This window comes from Mesoplodon mirus, assembly GCF_964341445.2.
Source record: "Mesoplodon mirus genome assembly, chromosome: 10".
NCBI lineage: Eukaryota > Metazoa > Chordata > Mammalia > Artiodactyla > Ziphiidae > Mesoplodon > Mesoplodon mirus.
Genome location: NC_138986.1, coordinates 95,703,001 through 95,713,253, shown reverse-complemented (window position 1 = coordinate 95,713,253; position 10,253 = coordinate 95,703,001). Strand labels below are relative to the sequence as shown.

The window sequence follows — 10,253 nt, the reverse complement described above, 5'->3', positions numbered from 1 at the left end:
TAAATTACAGGGAAAAAAACATTAAAAACACAAACACATGGAGGCTAAATGATACATTATTAAATAACCAAGAGATCACTGAAGAAATCAAAGAAGAAATCAAAAACTACTTAGAGACAAATGACAATGAAAACACAATGAACCAAAACCTATGGGATGCAGCAAAAGCATTTCTAAGAAGGAATTTTATAGCTATACAAGCCTACCTCAAGAAAAAAGAAAAATCCCAAATAAACAATCTAATGTTATGCCTAAAGGAACTAGAGAAAGAAGAACAAACAAAACCCAAAGTTAGCAGAAGGAAAGAAATCATAAAGATCAGAGCAGAAATAAATGAAATAGAAACAAAGAAAATGATAGTAAAGATCAATAAAACTAAAAGTTGGTTCTTTGAGAAGATAAACAAAATTGATAAACCATTAACCAGACACATCAAGAAAAAGAGGGAGAGGACTCAAATCAATAAAATTAGAAATGAAAAAGGAGAAGTTACAACAGACACCGAAGAACTACAAAGCATACTAAGAGACTACTACAAGCAACTCTATGCCAATAAAATGGACAACCTGGAAGACATGGACAAATTTTTAGAAAGGTATAACCTTCCAAGACTGAACCAGGAAGAAATAGAAAATATGAACAGACCAATCACAAGTAATGAAATTGAAACTGTGATTAAAAATCTTCCAACAAACAAAAGTTCAGGACCAGATGGCTTCACAGGTGAATTCTACCAAACATTTAGAGAAGAGCTAACACCCATCCTTCTCAAACTCTACCAAAAAACTGCAGAGGAGGGAACACTCCCAAGCTCATTCTATGAGGTCACAATCACCCTGATACCAAAACCAGACAAAGACACTACAAAAAAAGAAATTTACAGACCAATAACAGTGATGAATATAGATGCAAAAATCCTCAACAAACCACTAGCAAACAGAACCCAACAACATATTAAAAGGATCATACATCATGATCAAGTGGGATTTATCCCAGGGATGCAAGGATTCTTCAATATAAGCAAATCAATCAATGTGATAAACCATATTAACAAATTGAAGATGAAAAACCATACGATCGTCTCAATAGATGCAGAAAAATCTTGTGACAGTATTCAACCACCATTTATGATAAAAACTCTCCAGAAATTGGGCATAGAGGGATCCTATCTCAACGTAATAAAGGCCATATACAACAAACCCACAGCAAGCATCATTCTCAATGGTGAAAAACTGAAAGCATTTCCTCTAAGATCAGGAACAAGATGAGGATGTCCACTCTCACCACTATTATTCAACATGGTTTTGGAAGTCCTAGCCACGGCAATCAGAGAAGAAAAAGAAATCAAAGGAATCCAAATTGGAACAGAAGAAGTAAAACTGTCACTGTTTGCAGATGACATGATACTATACATAGAGAATCCTAAAGATGCCACCAAAAACTACTAGAGCTAATCAATGAATTTGGTAAAGCTGCAGGATACAAAATTAATGCACAGAAATCTCTTGCATTCCTATACACTAATGATGTAAAATCTGAAAGAGGAGTTAAGGAAACACTTCCATTTACCATTGCAACAAAAGGAATAAAATACCTAGGAATAAACCTACCTAGGGAGACAAAAGACCTGTACTCAGAAAATTATAAGACACTGATGAAAGGAATTAAAGATGACACCAACAGATGGAGAGATATACCATGTTCTCGGATTGGAAGAATCAATATTGTGAAAATGACTCTACTACCCAAAGCAATCTACAGATTCAATGCAATCCCTATCAAATTACCAATGGCATTTTTTAAGGAACTAGAACAAAAAATCTTAAAATTTGTATGGAGACACATAAGACCCCGAATAGCCAAAGCAACCTTGAGGGAAAAAAACAGAGCTGGAGGAATCAAACTCCCTGACTTCTGACTATACTACAAAGCTATAGTAATCAAGACAATATGGTACTAGCACAAAAACAGAAACATAGATCAATGGAACAAGATAGAAACCCAGAGATAAACCCACGCACCTATGGTCAACTAATCTATGACAAAGGAGGCAAGGGTATACAGTGGAGAAAAGACACTCTCTTCAATAAGTGGTGCTGGGAAAACTGGACAGCCACATGTAAAAGAATGAAATTAGAACACTCCCTAACACCATAGACAAAAATAAACTCACAATGGATTAGAAACCTAAATGTAAGACCAGGTACTATAAAACTCTTAGAGGAAAACATAGGAGGAACACTCTTTGACATAAATCACAGCAAGATGTTTTTTGACCCACCTCCTAGAGTAATGGAAATAAAAACAAAGATAAACAAATGGGACCTAGTGAAACTTCAAAGCTTTTGCACAGCAAAGGAAACCATAAACAAGATGAAAAGACAACCCTCAGAACGGGAGAAAATATTTGCTAATGAGTCAACAGACAAAGGATTAATCTCCAAAATATATAAACAGCTCATGCAACTCAATATTAAAACAAGAAACAACCCAATCCAAAAATGGGCAGAAGACCTACATAGACATTTCTCCAAAGAAGACATACAGATGGTCAAGAAGCACATGAAAAGCTGCTCAACATCACTAATTATTAGAGAAATACAAATCAAAACTACAATGAGGTATCACCTCACACCAGTTAGAATGGGCATCAGCAGAAAATCTACAAACAACAAATGCTGGAGAGGGTATGGAGAAAAGGGAACCCTCTTGCACTATTGGTGGGAATGTAAATTGATACAGCCACTATGGAGAACAGTATGGAGGTTCCTTAAGAAAGTAAAAATAGAATTACCATATGATCCAGCAATCCCGCTACTGGGCATGTACCCAGAGAAAACCATAATTCAAAAAGACACATGCACCCCAATATTCATTGCAGCACTATTTACAATAGCCGGGTCATGGAAGCAATCTAAATGCCCATCGACAGATGAATGGATCAAGAAGATGTGGTACATATATACAATGGAATATTACTCAGCCATAAAAAGGAACGAAATGGGGTCAGTTGTTGAGACGTGGATGGATCTACAGACTGTCATACAGAGTGAAGTAAGTCAGAAAGAGAAAAACAAATATCATATATTAACACATATATGTGGAACCTAGAAAAATGGTACAGATGAACTGGTTTGCAGGGCAGAAATTGAGACACAGATGTAGAGAACAAATGTACGGACATCAAGCAGGGAAAGCGGCGGGGGGGGGCGGTGTTGGTGTGATGTATTGGGCGACTGGGATTGACATGTGTATATTGATGTGTATAAAATTGATGACTAATAAGAACCTGCTGTATAAAAAAATAAATTAAATTAAATTAAAATATTAAAGAAAATAATAATATCCACCAGAAAGTGTACCTGCAGTGTATTGAAGACCTAAACTTGTTGGAACTGAGTGCAGTATAAGAGCTAACTGGTCTTCCTTTGAAGTCTTTTTAAAACATGCATGATGTAAATGAGCTTGATGTCCTAGCCAGAGTAGTATAGAAGAAAAGAGTTGAAATGAACAGCTGGTTCCAGTGGAGCTGGAGGTTTGGGAGGGATGATGCATGGGGGGTCCTCTGGGAGTGGACAAGCACATGGCAGTGAAGGAGAAAATACAGGTGTAACCTGGTGCAGATCCAGGGGCAGGAGGGCAGAGTAGGAAGTCCCAGAGCTCACCTCTTCCCATGCGCATGCCAAAATCACAGCTCCTCACAGAGCAACTAGGTATGAGAACAACGTGAGGACTAGCGGAAAAGCTTTTCCACAGCTAAAGACATAAAGAAGGAACCACAACGAGATAGGTAGGAGGGCTGGAGACACGGTGTAGCTCAGGACCCACACCCCTGTACTGGTGACCCAAAAGTGGGAGGAATATCATAATCATAGAAGTTCTCCCCAGTGAGTGACAGGTAAAAGCCCCACACTGGGCTCCCCAGAGCAGGGGGTCCTATATCAAAAACCAGCAGGGCTTAGTTCAGGAGAGCCGGAGGGCTTTGGGAAACAGACTCCAACTCTTACAGGGTATGTGCATAAGCTCACGAGCTCCAAGTCCCAGTGCAGAGGCAGTAGTTTGAAAGGGGCCTGGGTCAGACCCACTTGCTAATCATAGAGAGGCGGGAGGAAAGTGGGAGTCCCCGTGAGGATGGAGACCCTGGCAGCAGCCATTTGGGGGAGCTCATTCTACCACAATAACAACTTACTGGCAAGTGTCACTTTGGAATCCTCTCTCCAGCCTATTAGTGCCAGCGTCTTACCTGTCCACCAGCAAGCCAGCACCAGTCCTGAGCCCCCCAGGTCATTCAGACAGCTATGTGGTGACCCGGCCCCATCCATCAGAGGGCCAGCACCAGCCCTACACCCTCAAGGCTGCTGAGACGGCCAGGCAAATACCCAGCCCCACCTACCATTGGGTCATCTCCAAACCTGAGGCCCTCCAGGCTTTGCAGACGGCTGCACTGGGACGTGGCCCTGCCCTCCAGTGGGCCCACAGACACCTAACAAAGCCAGACTTTGCAGCCAACCGATATAGGGACCAGTCCTGCCTACCAGATGGTTGCTGGAGGGAAGTGGTGTGGGGTTAAGGGCAAAGTAGGTGAAGGGGATTAAGAGGTTCAAATCTCTAATTATATAATAAATAAACTATAGGGATGTAATACACAGTTTAAGGAATATGGTCAATAATATTGTAATAATTGGAAACAGATGGCTGCTGTTGTGATTATTTCATAATGTATACAAATGTCAAATTACAATGTAGTGCTCCTGAAATCAACATAATATTGTATGTCAACTATATTGCAATTTAATTAATTCATTAATTCCAGTGTAACTTGCCAACTGTAGAGCAGATCCTTTGGAGTCATCGTGGCAAAGAGATCTTCAGTTCCCAGAGGTATCTGGAACCCAGGGTTTCTGACAGTCTTGAGAGTGACAGGTTTCCTTCAATTGCTTGATTTCATTAGACCCAATTTCCACCTACACCCATCATAAAGCATGTAGGCAAGTGTGTGTGCACACTTTTCTCAAACTTTACTCAATTCGAAGAACACTACCAAGCACAATGGTCTAGCTTTATAAGTAGCCATTTATGTATCTGAAATAACTTCTCAATATAGTGGAAAACTGAGAAATCACCCAGATCATGCAACATTTTAGGGCTTTCAAAAGAGTTTTTATGGAGTACATTTATAAATGCTATGCATGTATGGAATAAACACACACTCATAAAAAGATTTCTCTGCTTATAAAAGTATTTTCACCCTCAAAATAATCATTTAACTAATGGTCATTAAGTACTTCAAGATGCCCAACATATAGTCTCTCTCTCTTTTTATTTAATTTTATTGGAGTGCAGTTGATTTACAATGTTGTATTAGTTTCAGGTGTACAGCAAAGTGATTCAGCCTCTTAACCCTGACAACAACCCTCTAAGCAGATCCTATTATTATCTCCATAGAGCGCAGAAAGATAAAGCATTGTGTTCAAGACCAACCAGCTATCAAATGGCAGAGCCAGGGTAAATCCCAAGCAGTCTGGCTCTGGAAGACATACTCTTACCACACCACAATACAATATCTGATCTGATCTAGTTATGGAGGCACTATTCTATCCATTTTTAGATGAGGAAATTGAGACTCAGTGGGGTTAAGTAACTTGCAGGTTTATCGGCTAACATGTGATGGACACTTTCTGATTCCAAAATCTATGCTTATCACCACTTATGAGCTCATAAAACCACTACAGCCTCCAAAATAGAGGACCTCTGTGTAAAATGTGAAAGTTACCATGACCACGAACTACAACAGAAGCAAAAGTGAACAAATTATGGTAGCAGCCTGATCCACACCATCTCGCTGAGGAAATTTACCCCTCAATGGGACCAGTGTGTCTACTAATCACCTGACCATGGTCCCAGGCTAAACCTGCCACCAGGTCCAGAGCTATGAGTGTCAGCACTAGAGATGGCCTTGGCCTTCCCGATCTTTACAGGTCCACAGGGCAGTTTCTCTACCTCCAGGGGCATCCACAAGGCCAGGCAGAAGGAAATTCAACCCAAGTTGGATTCAAACTGGGAATTTCCCACCAGCCTGAGTCAGGAATTGGGAGCCCAGTGACACAAAGGAAAAGAAAAGCAGATCACAGATGAGAAGACCTTTGCAACTGAACGTGTTTTCCTTCTTGATGAACATTGTGGACTTCAGAGTGGATACTTCCTTCTAAACTCAGATGGGCCTGACCTCTGCCCCGCACAAATGAGTAGGAGAATTTTGAACTCAAACATGAATGCACAGCAACTGGCCTCAGAGTTCACAGCTCAGGCCTGCCGGGAGGCCCAGCCACCTCATATGCCATATGTGCCCTGCTTATCCATCTGGTTTAATGGAAGAGGCCAAACCAAACAGTGAAAACAAATGGCGGAGTAGAGTCTTCTGCCCTGGCCTTGAAGTGCACACTGACCTCACCTTGCAGAGTTTTTCTATAAGTCGTTTGGGTTATAAGTCGTTTGACAGAAAGTCTTAAAAGCCCAAGTGATGAAAAGCTTTAAAAGGGAAGAAAAGTTCCAACGTTACAGCTGATTAGCAGACTAATCACCTTACCTCCATCTTCCCATTTACCATATTCCTCCCTCAAGTAAAACCTGAAATTCAGAGAGACCATGGAAACATGTAGTTTAACCCCATGTGAACCCAGACCAAAATAATCACAATTTATATGACCACCACAAAAGCCTGGGGATTATTAAATTATGTCTTAGACAGAGGATCGGGCTCACTTACTTAAGCAAAACTCAAACCAGCACATTTCAGTGTAATAAGAATCCACAATCTCTGAAAGGTCATAATTCTACATCTTAATTATGCTTTATGTAATTTCTACTTTAACTTTAGTTTACTTTCTGAAACTAATATATTTCTATGGCTGATACTTTCATTGAAAAAATATATATTATATATTATATTGTATATATATGTTATATATATAAATTTATGTATATTATATCATATATATTGTATAGATTTGTATATTGTATTTTTAAATATTATATATATGTATATAAAGTCAATTTCAACAGACCAAACATTAGCCTTGGTCTATGTCCAGTTTCTCATCCTCAGCACCAATGACATTTTGGACCAGATAGGTCTTTGCTGTGGGGGAGTAGCCTGTACATTGCAGGACATTTAGCAGTACCTCTGGCCTCTACCCACTAGATGCCAGTAGCACTGCTCCCATTTGTGAAAACCCAAAACGTCTCCAGATATTGTCAGATACCCCTAAGAGGCAAGTCAAAATCTTTCCTTGTTGAGAGTCACTGATCTGTATGAAACTGAGAATAACTTCTGAATACTGAGCAACCCCTTCTCATTCATAGGCAATTACTCAGTAATTGTTATTACTCTAAATTAATGGCTCCAGGTAATGAGTAGACCTATTGTTGAACTTTTTAATAGAAGTTAATCATTTTTCTTCTAAGCTCACAAAATTGATTTTATCATGGTTTTGCCTTTCTGAATATTATGAAAATCCAATCATACACAAAAGTCTTTGTATTATATAACAGAATGAAGATACATTTGACTCATGAACATCGTGGAGGTTAGGGGCGCCAACTCTCTGTGCAGTTGAAAATCCACGTATAACATATAGTCAGCCTTCCATCTACATGGTTCCTCCATATCTGTAGTTCCACATGCACGGATTCAACCAACTAAAGATCATGTAGTGCTGTAGTATTTACTACTGAAAAATATCCACGTGTACTTGAACTGGCGTTGTTCAAACCTAGGCTGTTCAAGGGTCAACTTCACAATATACATACATATGCTATGCAACTACATTTTAAAATTCTTAAAATCTGAATTTTCCAAATTGTTTTTAAGTCTACTGATAAGACTTCAGAGTTTGCTCAAGAAGAGTATGGGGTTTTCTTCAAATCCAATAAAGTCTACAAGAACTCAAAACATGTAAATTAATGCGATTTTTTTTAGAATTTAAATATTTTATTATATAAAGTTATACCCAAAATTGTGCTTCATTTTTTCACTCTATACTTTAACTCAAGGACATTTGTAAAAGTAGTACACTTCAGAAATCCTGGAAGAAATTCCACTAGCTATAGGCTATTTAAATACTGCTTACAGAAAGTATTAAAGAAAACAACAACAGAGGAGTACAAATGAACTTATTTACAAAACAGAAGTAGAGTTACAGATGTAGAAAACAAACTTATGGTACCAGGGGATAAGGATGGGGTGGATAAACTGGGAGATTGGGACTGACATGTACACACTACCATACATAAAACAGATAACCAATAAGAACCTGCCGCATAGCACAGGGAACTCTACTCAATACTCTGTAATGGCCTATATGGGAAAAGAATCTTAAAAAAGAAAAGGAGTGCATGTGTGTAACTGATTCACTTTGCTGTATACCCAAAACTAACACAACATTGTAAATCAACCACACCCCAATAAAAAAATTTTTTAAAAAGTATTAAAGGAAAGCCAGCACCATATAAACAGCATACACTTAAATCATAGAGATGAATGCTTAACATGTAGAGTAATGTTTTTTATTCACTGATAAACTAAAGGTCCATTTCAAGAGGTTTCTCTTGTATACTTCATTTGTTTTATTAGCAAGCAAAGCCCTGAAAGGGATGGCTTCATCTAGTCCTCAGACTCGGATCCATCTTCATCTTGACTAATCTGGAAGTACTGAAGTTCATAAGTCTCCTTGTCAGATGCAACCACACGAAGCTAATCACGAAGATTGTTCTTTTTAAGGTATTTCTTGGTAATGTATTTCAAATATCTTTTAGAGAACTGTTTCTCAGAAAAAAACTGTGATTTTATTCTTGAAGCGTTCAATGTGAATGACATTCCCAAGATTTCCAGTTTTTCCATTCACTTTAACCTTCTCCCACAGAAACTGTTCAAAATTTCCAGAATCAAAAATTCCATCTTCTACTGGATGAGTAAGGTCCAAATTAAACTTCCAGGTTGACCTTTTAGGCTTCTTGTCTGTCTTCACCGCCATCTTGCACGCTGGCAGTGCGATCCAATGTGATTTTTAAAATATATGTAATGTCAAAAATATGGTCAATAAATTAGGTCTTTAGAAACCTCTGTTTTTGTCTTTCCCACTATACCGGGCTTCATGAGAAACATTAAGATGAATCACGCCAACATGAGACTTCACTTGAAAAGGCATGTCAGTGGTAGAGGTGGGGAAATAAAAAGAGAAAAAATAAATTACTGCCAACATTTGGTATTTAGGGATGGTTTCTACATAATGGGTAGATAAGAAGGAGAAAATTTTGAGAAAAGCATCAAGCCAGTAAAGTATATGGTGTGTTCAGACAAAGAAAAATATTTAACTAGTCTGGATTATAGAATTGTAGGCTCTATGCAAAGCAAGTAGGTATAGGAGCTGGGGGAAGAAGATATGATAAGGAAAAGTGAAAAAATAAATTAAATAGTTGAAACCAGATTATAGAAAGCTTACATGTCAGATTAATGAGACTGGTTTATTCTATAATCTATAGGAAACAATTGAAGAAAATGGATCAGAAAGACAAGAGTTAGGTGTTAAGAAGATGGACTTTGTCTGTACCTCAAACGTTGCATCCATCTTCTACCTACATCTAAACTACTTGACCATCATCACCTATAGGTAAAACCTGGTCCCTTAAGGAACTCTGGTTTGATTCTGAGACCTAGGATCAAGTCACTTTTCTGACTTACCTGCCTCTCAGTTTGTGCCTAAGGGTTAAAAACAGTGTGTCTTATTTTAAGACCACATCCACCCTATTCTCAACTCTAGTAATTAGGCCCTGGTTTATTCACTTTATTTATAGCCCTACTGACCTCAGGACATATGGGGTGGAGATTGATCCCTGAAACAACACTCATTTACCACAGGAAGTAAAATCCAACTTGCTATGGCTATAGCCTGGCAGACATGACTTCTCTTCTACTGTCTGGGTACATCTTCCAGTCTCGCTTGATCTGGCTTCCATGTGGTCATGTTTTTCCAGCTTCCGTTGATACCCAATGGCTGCCATCAAATGACTCCCTGTTGCCTTGCTCTGTAGACACTGAATTTTTTGACACTCTTCTCCCCACTCCCTGTACCACCCAAGTGGGCAGGTTTATTACAGGCCCAGGACCACATGTGTCTTGCCTCACTGAGGTTAACCCTCCATGCACCGCCTGGGTAGGTGATGACAGATAACTGGCAGGCATGAAGGATGTATGG

At 38.9% G+C, this 10,253-nt stretch overlaps 1 pseudogene across 1 annotated transcript; it reads right to left on the bottom strand.

Moving 5' to 3' along the window:
- Positions 1 to 8,568: 8,568 nt before the first annotated feature.
- On the bottom strand, positions 8,569 to 9,045 carry LOC309811340 (ribosomal protein eL22-like; annotated as a pseudogene). Its single transcript has one exon. The product of its transcript is annotated as a ribosomal protein eL22-like (transcript).
- Between the last annotated feature and the right edge of the window lie 1,208 nt (positions 9,046 to 10,253).